This window comes from Gallus gallus, chromosome 22, assembly GCF_016699485.2.
Source record: "Gallus gallus isolate bGalGal1 chromosome 22, bGalGal1.mat.broiler.GRCg7b, whole genome shotgun sequence".
Taxonomy (NCBI): Eukaryota; Metazoa; Chordata; class Aves; order Galliformes; family Phasianidae; genus Gallus; species Gallus gallus.
In genome coordinates this window covers 3,651,160-3,668,016 of record NC_052553.1, presented here as the reverse complement: position 1 = coordinate 3,668,016, position 16,857 = coordinate 3,651,160, and the positions used below count along the sequence as shown (strand labels likewise).

The 16,857-nt window shown below is 41.1% G+C and overlaps 1 long non-coding RNA gene across 1 annotated transcript; it reads left to right on the top strand.

The window, feature by feature from the left end:
• The first annotated feature begins 493 nt into the window (after nucleotides 1-493).
• LOC121107425 lies at nucleotides 494-6,240 on the top strand. The gene is made up of 3 exons (XR_005841563.1): nucleotides 494-687; nucleotides 4,952-5,052; nucleotides 5,605-6,240. It is a non-coding gene; the product is annotated as an uncharacterized LOC121107425 (long non-coding RNA).
• Nucleotides 6,241-16,857: the final 10,617 nt, after the last annotated feature.

The window sequence follows — 16,857 nt, the reverse complement described above, 5'->3', positions numbered from 1 at the left end:
ACAGTGCAAAGGTGGAGATGTGGCTGTAAATATGAAGGACTTTTCTTTTTTACCTTCATCCGAAGTCGTGCAGTGAGCGTGAAGCATTTTGATGCATATAGAGGCTGAAAGCTGGATCAGATGCAGCATCGTGCTGCAGAGTTAGTTAAGATGCTTTGACCACTTGCCTTCTATGCAACAAAATGCAAGTTTGACTTGAACCTGTGTTAGGATGGAATATCAGATCTGAAGGAGACCAACAGTGTCCTCTAGCCTAATTAATACAGTATTAGTAAAGCTTAGTTATCTTGTAGGCATTGTCTGCTCCTGTTCACTGCAACAGCATTGTCTCCAGAAAGCAGCCGTTAATGAGGGGGAAAGAGCAGAAGGAGGTGTTTTTCATCATACCGGTTCACCTTGACTTGGTTTTGCTTTGTGAGTTTAGGTGGAAACAGCTGTTAACCATTAATTTTATATTTAGTGTTTGTGCACTCCATTTGTTTGTGCAGCCAGTTGCAGTTTAGCTCAGGTTTTATTTTACTTCTTGCTGATGTGTTCATTGAAGCTCAAGTCTGACCTTTAGAAATTTTATTAGGTTGTCATGTCACTGCAGAAACAGCCATCGGAGGAGGAGGCCTTTGGAGGAAGTGCTGAGATCAGTCCCAAGCACTTGACCAAGGCACTGGCCAAGGACGGTGTCAGCAGAAGGTAATATTTTATGAAAATACTTCTTATGACCTCTGTAATGGCCATTATATTTCGTGGCAGAATTGCCACTAAAATGACTTTTTAAGTCCGAGAGCCAACATACCTCCCCAGTGATGTATTTGGATATAAATAGACTCAGTGAACTCTTAAATGAATAAGGCTGATGATCCTTATAGGTGCTTTGCAGTTCCCCTGGATGTGAGGTGCTCGAGGGCATCGATTCACATTTGGTTCCTTTTTGATTTACAGGGGCAAGAGGTTTCTGTTCTAGTTTCATTTTTATTGTAACAGTTGATATTATGCCCTTTCCAAGATTGCAAAATGACTGGCAGTAGACAAAACGGCAGGGAAGCATCTGTATCTTAGAGTTTGTTGTGGGTATTAAAGATGTTCAATCCCACAAACTTGAGCCCAGCAACTTGATTCATTAAGGTAGGGTTCTTTTCTTGGGTGTCTTCAGGAAGAAGCGGGTTAGGAGCCAATAAAAGGCAGCAAAAACGTGTGGCTAGTGTTCAGTCTTCTTAAAATCCCCCTGTAACTGATGTGTTAGTGCCACCAGCAGTCAACCTGTAAGGGGTATTTCAAAGACTAGTTTCTGTTTGCCCATGGTTTTACCCTATGTTTCTTTACATTAAACTGCTGAGACGTGCCCAGACTTAAGTGCCTTGCCTGTGGATTATAATCTGGTCTACCTACAAGGCAGTAGGTGCACTTGGTACATTGTTATGGAGAGCACTGAGGGTTTTTGGGAAGGAAAAGCTAGTGAATTGCTAGGCAAAATCCTGCATTTAGTAAAGCCAGCACTTGGTTAAATTTATGACTCAACAAAATGAAATTGCTCTGGTTTTACACTGAGGTAATAGTGCAGATTGGACCATTATCAGCTCTTCCTTATGGACGTGCTGCTTGGGGAAAATTACATAGGTGCACTTGCATGATAGAGCTGGCAGACATTAAGTTGGAACTGAAGCAGCTCCAATTCAGCCTGCAGGTAGAAATGATTATTTACCACTTATTGCTCTTTCAAACGAAAAAGCAACTGTAAGGTTTTTTGCAGTGGTCTTTTTAAACTCATCAGCGGTCTTAAGGAAACAAGAAGCTTTTGTTTTGTTTTGTTTTTTATTTCCCCCACAACGTGTTCCTCTGTGGTGGAACTCATTGCCACGGGGTGTGTTGGAGGACAAAGTTACCAGTGAGTTCAGAGGAAAAATAAGGGATATTCACAAAGAACACCAGAAGATCAAAACACAGGTTCTTCTGGCTTGGAAAATCTACAAGTTGATGGTTCTGCAGAAAGTGGGAAGAAGAAAGGAAGGATCATTAGCTTGCAATTGGACAATTGGTCGTTGGACAAGACCAGTCTCTTTTCAGTGGTGTGAAGTGACAGGACAAGGAGCAGTGGCCAAAAGCTGGAACATACGAAGTTACAAATATGTGGAAGAACTTCTTTACAGTGAGAATGACAGCCCGGCCCTTCCTCTGCTTTGCTGCCGTGAGCCATAAGAGAAGCATTTAGTGAAAAAATAGAAGATTCAGAATGAGCAAAACTCAGGTTTGCATAATGCTACTCTTTTCAGGTAAGAGGAAAGTTAAAAGGAAATAACTTCTTTTTTTTCTCTGTAACGTTATCTGAATGAGATTTCTTGGTTTTGTTAAAGTCAGTGTTTAGTTTCAGCTGCATGAAATGTGGTGGTACCATGGAACTGAAATGATCTCATTTGAGGAATAGAGGTGACTCATCTGAAATCTTTCTGCAAAACTTTCAGTGCAAACTTTTTCTTTTTTTTCTTTTTTTAAAATATCCTTGAGCTTTGAGTGAGCTGGGAGGTGATAAAAGGGGGGTGGGTTTCTTTTTTGTGGTTTGGAGGGTTCCTTGAGAAGGCACGGTGACTGATAACTTTCCAAATGATAGTCTTCCCTCAACCTGCATATTGTAGTAGAATCAGAAGATGAGCAGAACTGTGAGACGCCCTCATAAAAAATGTGAGCTGAAACGGAGATGGGATTCATTTATTCTGGTGCAAATCACGAGATGAATCTCTCAGGATCCAGAGTTCCAGCCCTTATTCCCTTGTACAGCCACCAACTTTCCACTGTTGCTGACCAAATTATTTCTTTTTATGCTTGACAGTGTTGTTAACAGAGAATCTGTGTCCTTGGAAGCCAACAGCGAAAAGGTTGCTTTGTAGAATTTCTTGTTGATATTGTTCTGTGCTTGCCTCTTTGCCCACGCAATTCAATTGTCTGTTAAGGAAACAAGTAGGTTCTGGAAGTATGAAATGGTTCCTTTCATAATAACTTTAATGTTTCATAATTAGAAATGGAAGGGGTATGCCTGTTTTAAAGTGACTTTCCTGCAAAAGGTTTACATTAAAAATTAAGGTGTTTCACTACGCCAATTTCTTGCTCTTTCTGTCCCTGTCTAATATAGTCTGAATGGGGAGATTAAAGCATTGGGATCATCAGAATTGCCTTCATTTATTCAGCTTCTATGAGGGCTGATTTAACTTAATAACTCTCGTGTAGCCAACTTGGATAACACGATAAATATGTGCTTTACTGAACCACTGTTATTTCAGATCATTTATTTTCATTAACCCATCACTCACTTTTGTTTCACCTCCCACCAATGTTGCCCTGAAAATGAATTCCCATTTTTTAGATTGCCTGCTGCTATTGGAATCATCAGCAAATCCGCTGTTACACCAGGTAGGGCAGGATGGGCTCCTCTCCTTTTGCTTTTCATTACTCCATCCCTCTTTTCATTCCTGCATCCCCACACAGCTTTTTAGTTCTCTTATAAATAATGAAAATGGAAAAATCTGTGAGAATTGCAGAATACCTTCACCTCCCAGGAAAGCTTCTCAGCGCTGTGTAGGATGGGACCAGTCTTATCTTAGATATAGATTTCTGTAGTCTGAGCAATCCCCAAAATACCATATGCAACTTCAAGTGTTGTGTTGTGCTGCTGAAATTCTCTGACAACTGAAGTCTTTGCAACTAAGGTAGCACTGCTTCAAGTTAGGTAATCACAATATCTTGTGATATGTAAGAAATGTATAAAAATGCTTTGTTGTAATTTAGTCAATTTTGTAATCTTCAAAATAAGAGGAAAGAAAGGTAAAATAAAACATTTATGTGTGTGGGTTTTTGTTTTTTTTTCTTTCAGTAGAATAAATGTTTAAACCAAGATTTTTCCAGAAGTGATAGATTTTCTGAAACTATCTCTAAGTGTTCTTCATATCTCAGCTGGTCAGTTTTGTATTCTGTTTCTTCCACTAGATGCCATCATCTGTGACACAGAATCTCTGCAGATAAGGGGAAGCTCATCCTTGCAGTTTGTTCCATTCATAAACTCTGCAACAAAGCAGAGACAGTAATGCCCAGGATGTGTGTTTTCAGCTCCAATGACAAGATGCCAGTAATTGAAGAGATGATTTTATACCCTTTAGTGAGCTGAGTGGGTGGGAAGAAGCAATTGATTGGGAATTTCTTTCAGTATTTATGGCCCTCGTTAAGAAATCATACCCGTGGCTGGTATAAGTGTTGTGGCTTTATTGATTTCAGTAGCGCGTCTCTGCATTATTTTACCTGAGATGTGGTTGACTTGCTCCTATTCCTGAGACTGTAGCTAATTATTCAGTGTCTTGCTTGAGCAAGCCATTGTATCTAAGTTTAAGGATTGCTGCCTGTTTGAGGAACCTCAACAGGTGGGGTCTGATGGGAAGCAGATCCAGTAGGCTTAGAGAAATCAGGTAAACGAAATGTGTATTACATGAGATGGAACCCACTGGTGTGTTTCGGTAGATATATATCCCTAACCAGGAATTATTTTAGAAGGAAAAATATACATACCTGTTTTTCTTCCTTCCCTGCCCACGTGCCAATGTCTGCGTTTCTACCACTGCAAAAATTGACGCAGGTTTCTGAGTTCATCACAACTAAGCATATTTTGTGTCCAGCCATTTTGGCTAAATAGCATCAGGCTGGAAATACAAAATAAAAAGAAGTAAAAAGAAAAGGTTTTATTTCTATCAAACTGATGCAACTTGCACCTCTTTGAAATTCCACTCATACTTAATGGAAACCTTTGTGCATATTATGCAGAGTTGACTTGCATCATGCTGCTGGAATTACCTTTTAAAATAGTAGAACAAAAATGTTAAAACACTTTGAAGTTTTGAGCTTTTTTTTTTTTTTTAATGAGCATTTTTCTTTTCATTGTGTTTCTCTGTTGCATGTTTTCCTCTGATGTTTTTTTCAGGTGAATTTTGCAGATGATCTGGAAGCGAACATACCTCGAACTGAGTTGTTTTGAAGCTCTTGGGTGCTTTCAGATTCTCCTATAATCATTGGGAAGTGAAGGTACTTAGCACTTCTGGAAGCTAGGGGACCGTGTTGTAACCTGGTTTAAGAACTTTCTTCTGTGTGGTGACTAATTAGATTTCTTTACGACGACTTCAAGTGGCAGGTGACCCCGTAAAGGTCAAATCAATTGAGTGGTAAATAAACAGGCTGGTAGATTCTTTGAGAGGCACGCCGCTCTTCATAAGATAAAACTCGTTATCCTGGAGGCAATTGAACAAATTGAAAATAAATTGAGGGTAGAGAAATTGACAGGGGCAAAATGAAGCTTTCTGTTGAATCCATGGAACAAGTTCCGTGGGCATGTCATTCAATCTCAGTCAGTGAAAGACTGCATTATATTGAACGTTTATGAAATTAATTTGATGGAGGAAGGCTGAATGCTATTTCTTGCATTGGGAGTTGCCTAATTCTTTCTAAAAAAATAAATTTTAAAAATGCTGATTTTTTTTTTCTTTTAGGATTGGGTATTCTTAAAAATAATAAGAAGTTGTGCGTAAGGACACATTTCATGAATGACAACCTGAAACATTTTTATACCTTGTTCCCCAGTTTACAATCTGTAAGGAGCCGAAGCAGTACCATGTGATTTGGCTAACAGTACAGAGGAATTCAAAAATACTTGTTTGCTGAGGACTTCTGGTTGAGTTGAATTTACAACCCCTTAAAAGAGATGCCTGTCTTGAGGACAAGAATAGCAGGGTATTTTCGGAAGCCTGAGTATAATTAAAGCATTTCAGATTGGATGCTCAAGCATGGAAGCCCCTGAAGTCTTCTGTTTCTGGGATCTTCTGACAGAAGTTCTCCTGAAACTGGAAGATTAGCCAAGCTTTTAAGTGAGTACTGAATTCATGGACTCATCCTGGCTGGTGGGTTGGTGTGCCATTTTGGTATTTTGTGCTTTAGCCTATGTGGGGTCTGTATAGTCAAAGAACTGGAGCACTGATTCTCAGCAAGTGCACTTGTTTGAAAAATGAAAAGGCTTCTTTTAGATGTGGGCTGGGATTCAGCAACTTTTGCAGTCCTTAGGCGAAGAGGAATCTTTCTTTGCATATTTTATGTCATGTTCATTTGTTGCTTGTCAGAATTCTTGGAGGAGTTGGCTCTTAGACTGAAGTGTCGCTGGTTAACTTCAATCGTGACTTTTCAACTTTATTATGCTTCAGGGGAGAAAAAAGCAGAATCTGCATACAGATGACATTTATTTAGTTCCTCATGCTGGGTATGATGGCTAGAACCACAGAATTGGATTAAATGTGATGGCTGGAAACATTTGACTTTGGGTTAACGCAACAGCTTGGCCAATAGAAGTGTTGTGATGAATGCACTCCTTGAGCCTGCATATGAGACCACTGCAAAGCTGCCAGGCTGGGGCAGTCCAGAGAAATTCCAGGAATATCTGTTACCTCCTGCAGTGCTGGGGTCTCTTCAGGATCTGGTGCTTGTTATTCCCCATCCTTTCTTCTGTTGAGGTGGATGAAGTTTATCATAGAATCGTTTGAGTTGGAAGAGGTCCTTAAAGGTCATCTAGTCCAACTCTCCTGCAGTGAACAGGGACATCTACAGCTCTGTCAGACTGCGTAGAGCCTGGTCCAGCCTTCCTGCATTTCCAGCTGTATTTCGTTTCTCTTCCTTTCTTTCCTTGCTCTGTTTTTACCTATGGCCCTTCTCTGAGCTGCAGCTCTCCTTCACCATCAGGGCAAAGGAGAAAAGGTTCAGAAGAGGTGAGGCTGCAAATCATCCAAAAACTTTTAGAAAAACTGGAGTCTCTCCTGGTGATTTGCATGCAACTCTTGTTTTCCATCACACTGGAGGAAGAGCTGTTTCTTCTTTTGCCAGCCAGCCACTATAAAAATAGCAGTGAGGGAATCCCACTGATTCTACACGAATCTTTGTTATTTGTGTGCAGGATACTACTGTGATGCTGTTCCTAATAATGGCTGAGCCCAAGAAGAGTACAGAGTATTTAATCTTAGTTAAAAGCTTGAAATTCTCTGAGAATTTTTCCTCCCCTCAGAAGTATGCATTATATCATCATACATTATATCAAAACTTTGAAATGTTTGGTGTGGTGAAGGTATTTATTTTCCCTTCCATCGCAGCTGATGCTTTTGTTATTCTAGGTAACATCTAAATCTATTCCTGCCCTTAGGATCTTGATTTATTTTTTTGGAGGGGTCAGAAATTTGCAAACAGTATTTTTCCCTTTCTTAAAAGTAGGAATTGAAGGAGCAACAGCTAAACTGACAAGCAAAAGCTATGGCAGAGCTCTCCACTGGCCCATTGGACATAGTGATGGTGACATGTCCCAGGCACAGGAGAACTGGGGAGCAAGGAGGAGATTTTCTTTTCCAGATGTCCGTCAGCCTTCTGACATGGAGCTTTGTTTGGGTCAGTGCTGTTTTCTGTGTTAGGTGAACTGTCAGCTTTTATTAGGAAAACTCATTGTTGGCATTGTCCAAATGATCCTCAGCAATCAATATTATCTTCTCTCGGGGGGGAGGGAGAGGAATAATAATAACATTTTGTGAATGTCTCAAGTCAAAGTGATTTTCAGTGCTTATCTATGCTTTGTTTTCTCTCATCCTGAAGGAAATGCATTCATTCTTTACTAGTGTACCAAACTGATCCATAAACATTTCATTACCAGCAAACACATTGCTACTTCCATCAAGTGTTTTATTTCTGTGATGTTAATTGTATCCAAAGCCTGATACGGGGATAGCAGATAATGAAACCAAAGCTGCTATTAACAGATAAAAATTGGAAACTGTATTTTCTTCCTGCTCTTTTCAAAGTAATTTTCCACGTATCGTAACTATCTGTTGTGTCACGTCTCAGCCCAACCAATCTTGTGTCATTTTCTCTGTTAAGCAGCACGGATCACCTGTAAAGGCTGAGCTCCATGGGTTTTCCTCCACAGACAATGAAAGGGAGCTTTGATGTCCCACCTTGTAGACATGTGCCCATATTGCAAAGATTTAGTGAAGAGGAGCAATTGTTGCAACCAACACCTAATCTTTAAAAGAGAGTTATGGCCACTGTGGCATTGCAAGGAGAAAGCACGTGTCCGTAGATGCATGGTGTTATTTTTATTAATTTATTTTTTTAAAGGATGAAGAGGCAGATGGGTGTTGCATTCAGCTTGAGTAAATTGTGATTAATTACCTGGAAGTGACTACTGTTTTAGGCGTGACACAATTATTAAGCGTATGTTTGGCTCAGCCAATGCCCAATTCTGTTCGAGAGGTGAAGGACAATGCAGATCCCTTTTAGCTGCATTTTCTACATGGTCATCATTAATGTTACGCTGCCTTTGATTGCAGGTGCTTGGCACTGTCCACATAAGAAATAGTAATTTGCATTATAGAACAGCAATGTCTGTTTTGATTAAGAATAACACTTCCCCCTGCTATCCTGCTCCATGAATATTTAAATTAATTAAGCCCGGCAAAGATTTTATTTCAGCTTAATGACTTATAAATGTGACTTCGTATGTCTGTGGAAATGAGTGAAATGCGACAGACGCAGCTCTTAATACACCTAATTACTGAACTGATGTATTCTGAGAAGATGGGGCAGCAGCTTTTTTCCTTAGATGTTCCATGGCTGAGCTTGCAGTGATTGCTTGCGGCTCCACGCGTGTTTCTTCCGTCTGTTTCGCTATTAGGTTTATTACTTAAGATTCTGCTCTGATATTAAATAAAGTGATGTATCTGTGATAAAATTGTGGAATGCTACTGTAATCCCGAGGCCAGGGCTCTGAACATCACCTTGGTTAGCTGGGTGCCAGCTCGTGTGCTCTGAGAGATCTGCTTCAAATGGGCAGGGAAGGGATTAGAGGGCTGTAATGGTTTTATTATTTCAGGTATTTGTGGGAGAGTGGTCACAGGTGGTGATATCAGCAGAGAAATTCTGGTTTGTAGTAGGTAGGTGGGATTGGATTTGCTCAGGTTTGTGGGGTTTTTGTTGTTGTTGTTTTATATTTGTTTCAGATAATTTACCATCCAGACCATCTTTCTGAAATTACAGCGTGTCAGAATTAGAGCAAGAGCCTGGTGTGGGGGATAGGCGGATACGCTTGAAAAATCAGTTTCTTTAAGGCTTCTACTATTCTACTATTTTATATTAGACCAAGAAAAAAGGAGTAATTTTTATTAGCTTTTGAAAATCTTGCTCCTACTCTTATGCTTACCTGAACTTTAGGCACCCATAATTTTAGAGAACAGATATTACTGCCTAAATTAAATAGGCCCTCTGTACCAGAGGTTGTGTTGGTATCAGAAGAGCTGGATCTCATGTCGCTGCCCTTAGGAGCAATACAAGATACTCACACAGAAAATCAAGCTAGATGCTACAAACAAGAGACTCTTATCTGCCTCGAAGATAACGTGCAGGATTAAGTGCTGGTGGTGGCAGGTGCCGGATATCCCAAGGTGCTAATGGGGAATGCCTTTGGTCCCACCCTTTCCTAGAAAACCACAGCAAGGATGCATGCCAGCAGCTGAGATTCATAGCACTAAATCCTCTTGTTCCATGCGCAGTTGTTTGGGTAACATTCACATTTGGTGAACAAGGCAGGAGAACAAACCTGCCACGTTCTGAGTTCTTGAATGGTCCCAAATTGTAGTAATGTTTGACTTCTATGGTTGATTCTAATTATTTAAAGTGTTGTGAGGGGCAGGTGCAGATTCTGTCTTCAGCAGATTGGTCTTGACTCAATTTAAATCCAGCTAAGAGTGCTAAATTGACATCTAAGTAGGTGAGTCAAGTGCTAGCAGTCTCTTTCAGAACAAACTGTAGATGTGTTGTGATTCTAATTTATTTCTTTATAGCTCTCCTAATGGAATAAAAAGTACAAGAGGGATATAAATACTTGGATGACTAACTTGGATATAGTTTTGAGTGAAGCCTGCATCCCCGGAGGTAAATGACAATTGTAATAAGGCAGCTGATGAGCAGGATGCTCGCACCTGATGGAAGGTCTCTAGGGGCAGCTCTGAAAGTGATCCAAGCTGCTCTTGGATTTTAATTTTCTCTCCCGTTTCTACTCCCAGTTCTGCTGTGTGCTTTTGGGAACATTAATTATTTCCCCTATTCCGCCACTTCCATCCCCCAGAGCATCAAACTCTGCTACCATGGACAGCGAGAATTCCCTCCCTACTTTAACCGATCTTGGAAAAGATGCTACTTTGGATGACCCAAGGGTGGGGTCTTGGGGCAGCTTCCCCAGGATGGACAGACAGACAGACATCACCCATCAGGTTACCTGCTCCCTGCTCTCTGAAAAGTACCATTTCTTAATGAAACAAAATGTCTTTTGCCATGATGTAGGGTCTGACAGACCTCCAGGATTAACCAGGCTGTGTAAAATAGTGGAACACTGGAGGATCGTTGTTAGAGATGATGACAAAATGTAGATAACCCAAAAAGTTGCTCTTTGAGTAAAACAGTCTTTTATTTCTTTGCAGGTGAAGAGGTTAGGAAATAAGTTTTCTGAAGCATTTCAATATAAAAATTAAATCTTGAAATTTGGCCCATAAAGAAATCATTTCAAGAAGCTCACTTTACCCAATTGCTGGTTCTTAAAATCCTTTGTTCTCTTTAAGTTGTATTTGGAAAAATCCTGTCAAGTGTCACGGTGGATAGCTGAGATACCTCTTTTTTTTCCCTTTTTTTAATAAGGTGTATCTCTTTTTTGGCTTAAAGGTATGAGGAATTGAAATACCATAAGCCTCTGCATGGAGAACTGTCTAATGAGGCAGCTTTATCTGCAGCATTGTGAAGATTGGTCTGTGAGTAAAGGTTGCAAAAGCCTAAAATATGGCATTATTGTTAATCTAGCATATTTGATCTAGCTGAGAATCTTAATCTTCAGATAGCTTACAAGGAGTGAAATTGATTGCTGCATCAGTTTGTCTGGCTGTAACTCTTGTCTTTCATGCTACTATGGAGATGATCTCTGAGCTGATAAGTTCAATTAATTTATTGAAGCTGTACCCTGGAAATTCAGCAGATGGTTTAAAACTGGTATAGATTTTTTGCTAATCCTAAAGGAGTGCCTTAGATTATGATGAAACAAATGAAGGCTTTAAGAGTCTTTTTCATATTTTAAATTCATTTTATTGCCAGTGGGGAATACCGTATTTGAGACTTTGTGGACTTTCTCTGAAGATTATCATGACATGTTTTTAATTGCATCTGGTAATATGTTTTCTATATCAATGGGTTGGAAAAAGGTGAGCAAATGAGTTTTTGAGCTACTATCAGTGAGATTGATGCTGCGGGGGTGACTGATTTGGAATCCAGCTCTTTGTGTAAGGAATAAAGGGATATTGAAAACAAATGTGGGTTTGGTTGGGAGTACAGGGACATGCTTGTTACTTTCAGGTAATTCAGTGATCCATTTCCACATCGTTGGAGGTCTCATTGAGTCTGCAGTCAGGGAGTTATGCTTACAAAGCCCTTTGCCCTTTCATTGTAGCACAAATGGGGTTGCTAGAAGGACTAGAGCTGGGAGGGCAGGACCCCTGCCTTGATGCATGACATGCAGGGTAAGGGCTGCCCTGTACTGACCTCTCAATCAGACACATCATTAGTGTGTTATGCTGTTGACTGTGTAAGCAAATGAGCACTAAATGCATAACTGCATGTAGGTCCCGAGCTAGGGCTGTGCTGTGGCTGAGGCACTGGAAGACCTTTCCTCCTTCGCTCTAAACTGAACTTTAGCAAGGAGTGAAACGATTGTGAAACTGCCGTTATAGACCACATCCAATAGCTGCTGGAGTGGGAAGGATTTTATTTAGCTTAAGTTTAATCAGGCCTTGCTGTCAGAGCTTTTTATTTATACCTGCTTGTACGTTCAGGGAACGCTCCTGGCTTTTCACGCTGAAATGTGATTGCCATGTCTGTTAGTACTGTATCCATGGGAGCAATAAAATATTTTTTCTGCTCTTTAGAGACGTTGTTTGGGATTGACAAGAAACAAATAATTGATCTGAGGATGCTTCTTCACTTCTGTTTACTTGTTTGGCAAAAGCAGGGCTGTAGGATCTGTCCTTTAGCTTTTGCAGAAGCTACGCCCCAGTCCTTCTCTATTTGCTCCCCAAGTATGTGATCCTACCTCCAGACTGGAGAAAATGCATATTCCCTAGAGCAAGGCACTGTGCAAACTCATCAGCTTTGCTATTTAGATTATTGCCTTCTTACATGAATTCTTTACAAGAAGCTTGTGTATTATCAGAAGCTCTTGTTCTGTTAGTTAGCTCTGTCAAAGGAGAGTGGATGGGCATAATTACCAAGTAGTTCTGGACTGCTGAAGTGGATAATGAAAAGTGCTACTGACATAGTCTTTGCATGCTATTAAAAAAAATTAAGATTGTGATTCAACATCCAGAATTTTCACCTGGGCTGCTGGTAGCAGCTCTCTGTACTGTCGTCTTCCTGAATACATGAAGCGCTGCCCTGAGTCATAGGTGTTGTTGCAATATCCTCTTTTTGACAGCAGTCAGTGCCAGCAAAAATAACCCCTGTTACGCAGCCAGAATAACATGCCCTCCAGGGACAATTTCATCTTGGCATCAATTAATTAGAGGCTGGGTTATGCTGTGAAGTATGAAGGCGTTTATGATTTCTGAAAGTCTTGTTAGGGTGGGGTTTTTTTTAATTATTATTTTAATGTGTGACAGTTCTGGGCAGTTTTGTTATCCCTATGAATGCCCACTTCTTTTGTGACTTCGGCTAAACCCTTACACCAAAACAATAACCTGAAGCAGTGGTGTTTGCTGTAGCTTACTAAGTGTCATGTGGTGGTACCAAGGGTATTTTAAAGCAAATCACATTCATCTCAGTGAAGGCTATTTCTGAGCCACTTCATGGAGTCCTTAACAGTCTGCACCCACTGCACTTGCTGGGGGAGGTATGAAGGCGTTTGATACCTGCTTTCAATTCTGTGTGTTAAATGAAAGAAAATGAAAGGGTTTATTTCAGAAGCATGCTCCTCACTACTTTATGTAGGAAAACCATTTATTTTTTAATGGTGCTAAAAAATGCCCGGCTTCTGTAGTAGCTGGCAGATGACTTCCACTCTTGGAACGTTAAAAATTGAATGAGTATTTGGAAGTGGTTTGGTCCAGAGTTAATGACACCTTTGCTGTTGACTTCTATGGAAATGGATGCAGTCAGGTAGGCAATAAAAAATCACAATGTCCAGAAAGAAGTCTGAGGTTGCCTCAGAATTGCCTTTAGATAGGACAAGATCTTCTCTCTTGTGTTAATCAACTTAATATGTACCAAGAACTTGATTTATAGACTAGGTGAGGCTTTTTTTCCCCTATACATTTTAAAAGCTCGACAGAATTCTTCATTAAATCCTTTAAGAAGGTTCAAAACACTTAAAAATGCATGATTAATTTCTCTCCGGCTCTGCGGGGCTTTTTCTGAATTGTTCATCCTTGACTAGGATGTCCTGGGAGACTTGTGACAGAATTACTCAGAAAATTTCATATTCAGGGAGATTTTGTGCAGCATATCTTCTCGCTTCGAAACACTGCTCAGAGAATGATGATAAGGAGGGAAAATCGTACAGGGTTACACTGCAAACATCTCTTCACCCCTAATGCAATACAAAGCGTTTTGTAATAGCAGATGGAGATCTATTGCAATCTATCAAACTCTCAAAATTCTCAGAAGTGTATGGATTAAGATGACCAAAAATAATTAAAATCCAGAATAGTGCCTTGTTAAACATCCCTTGTTTCAACAGCTATAAGCTTAGCTGTCACCATTGAACCTGCAAATAGGTGAGACTCAGGATTGATCGTTTTCCCCCTGTAATCAGTGTTGGTTTGTTGACTAATTGAACAGGTATTTGCCTAATAATTCCTTTAGTGCTTAGTGGTTTCCAGTGATGGAGTGTTAAGTAGGTGACTGCTGTGGTCCCATGTGGACAGAATGTCGACTCAGATGGGGAAACACTGCTTCATTTGCACTGCCTTGCTTCCCTCAGCAGTACAGGCAGCACAGTTAGCCAGGTAGAGAGGTTCCTCTACAGTCAGGGGCTCTGACCCTGAGATAACCTAAACCACAGAACGTGGACCCTTCTCACGTTCACCCATCAAAAACTGCATTTAACTGAGGTCAAAACATCAAACATACCCCACATGATAAGCATCGGCATTGCGAACTCTTTTGAGGACAAAATACATCCTCGCTCCTCAGGCTAACTTTTGGTGTTGTCCATTTCTGCAAGGTTGCCCTCATCCAATGCTCTGTTTATCTCCCACAGGTTAGGAATGCTTGTTCTGTCTCAACCAATGCTCCTTATTTTTAGTTCCTAGCTTTTTCTGAGGCAGAAAGGAGAGGTATTATGTATTTTAGCTCTTTTGTAAACCCCAGCCTTTGTGTGTTGATCATCTGAACACACCAGCGTGCACCTCCTAGAAGTGCATCCACTTCATAAATTGATATATTACCATCACGTTCTGGTAGATATTCTGGGGATGTCATAATCAGTTGCAATTTAAAACAGTTGGTGTTGTTTTTTTTTACTCCTATGCTGCTCCTTCACAGGATAGAACAATAGAATCTTTAAAGTCAGAAAAGATGTCTAAGATCCCCAAGTCCAACCCCAAACCATCCCCATCATGCTCACTAACCACATCCCTCAGTGCCACATCTCCACATTGCTTGAACACCTCCAGGTACGGTGACTCCCTGAGCAACCTCTGCCAATGACCACTTTCTGAGAAGAAATTTCTCCTAATATCCAACCTGAACCTCCCCTGGTGCAACTTGAGGCCATCATCTCTTGTTCTTCATTGTATTTGCCTACAAGTCTCGAGGATGGAAGGAAGGGATGCTGCTGAGCAGGTTGACTCACTCAGGTGGGCACTGCCAGCAAGCATGCCACGTTTTGGCAGCCTTGGGAATGGAAAGAACTTTTTTCCTCTCTAATAAGAAAGCAATTTATAATATTATGCATAATGACAAGGGCCAACTAAGTATCTGCAGTCAAGTCTAATAAGATTAAAGACTGCAGCAGGAAGGAGCTGTTGTATATGGAGTTCACGTCCATAGCCAAGCACCACAGCATCTATAAGCGCTTATGCTTTGTTCATGCTAAACAGTCTGAAGCTCTGTTACTGAATTTTTATACGGGAAACACTTTGGTCAGGTCTGAATTCCATCCGGGGCCCGCAGTACTTGTTGCTGTGATGGTATAGCAGGAGCAGAAACCCGGAGGAGGGAAGGGAAAAGCAGCACTGCTGCCCTCTTTGCTCCTTCCTCACCTTCTCCTGCTCCCACCATCCACAGTTCCTATCAAGAATCCTGGCTTTAGCAAACAGCTCCAGGTCTCTATGAGCACAGAGAGATTTGTTGGCCCCTTGTGTAATTCCTGCTGTGTATTCTCTTTCTTAACATCTGGAGCTGCTGTGCTGTACTCTGCTCCAAGCATTTGATTTACTTCTTATCGGAGAATTATGTATGTATTGTGCTCCCATATTCAGCCATACCAAAAGCAACTCATCTGCTGTGTGCAGATCAGAATGTGATAGCATTACCGGGGCTATCAATACAGCTTTAAATTCCTCTTAGAGCAAAGTTCTTGCGTAAACCTCTTTTTCTCAGCATGTAGAGGGAGTAAAATCTACCAGGAAGCTTCAAGTCTTGGACACAACCCGGGCCACTCTTGCAGAAAGGGCTGAATTTCTATTGCCAAAATGGAAGTCTAGCCAAGAGCTCCCATTGAATCTTCTGGAGTAGCTTGCGTGAGATAGTTGCCCAGTTTGGATGCACTCCCCCTGCTTTGCAATGAGGAGAGCAGAAGTAGGAGCAGGCAAGGGAGTACATCAGCGACGCTGTGCAGACAGTGAGTTCCTTGATGTATTTGCTGCGGATGCTTCAAGTACGTTCAGTGTGTAAAACACAGCAGCAGGAAGCTGAGAGCAAGGTGATGGTGTGCTGCTCTGACATCTGTATGAAACCGTGATGTCAGAGCAGCTTTGCAATGGCTTAAAGCTTGCAAAGTGTAATTTTCCTGCTGGGCTGCGTGGATCCTGAACAATGCTTGCAGGGGAATGGGGTGGTGCAAGACCTCAGGCTTCAGCTGAGCATGCATGCAGTTACTGATCAACTTGTTCCTTGGCTTCTGTTTGTTGTTTTTTGACAGCTTCAACATCTGCAGTAATTTGCTGCTATGGCTAAGATAAAATGTTTTGGAACAAGACAGATCTCTTAAATGGAAGATGTCTGCATACAGCAGCGTCAGCACTTCAAAGAGCCTTTTTATCCTTTCTGCCAGGAGTTTGCAACAGATTCTGACAAAGAAGGCAGGCTCATGTGCTTAGTGCAAGGTTTGCACGCTTTGAACTCTGCCAACTTTATTAATTGTTCTTTATTAGTGTCTTGCATGCACAAGGCTTTATGAGAGGTTATCTTGGCTTCTGTAAACTAAATTCTGGCTTGGGCTGCAACCCTTGGGCCAGTGAGATGGCTGCTGGCTTACAGATGTTTTCATCCCTCAGTGCAAATGCTCCCTTAGACAGCCCCACATATCATGGATCTTTTAGAAATAAAGATTTCACGTTTGTATGGAGTCACTGAAGGCCAGAAGGACTCAGTATCACAGGAACGCAGCCTGCCTCTACTGAGATTTCTTGCTGCAAACTCGAGTGCCAGATTTTGGGGGGATTTTTTAATGTCTCGTCCTTTGCTTGCTGCTGCTCAGCTCTATCCCTAGATCATGTACCACTTCTGATAAGTCGTATTTGTCTGCTCTGCTCCACTGGAGCAAACAGAGCTGTG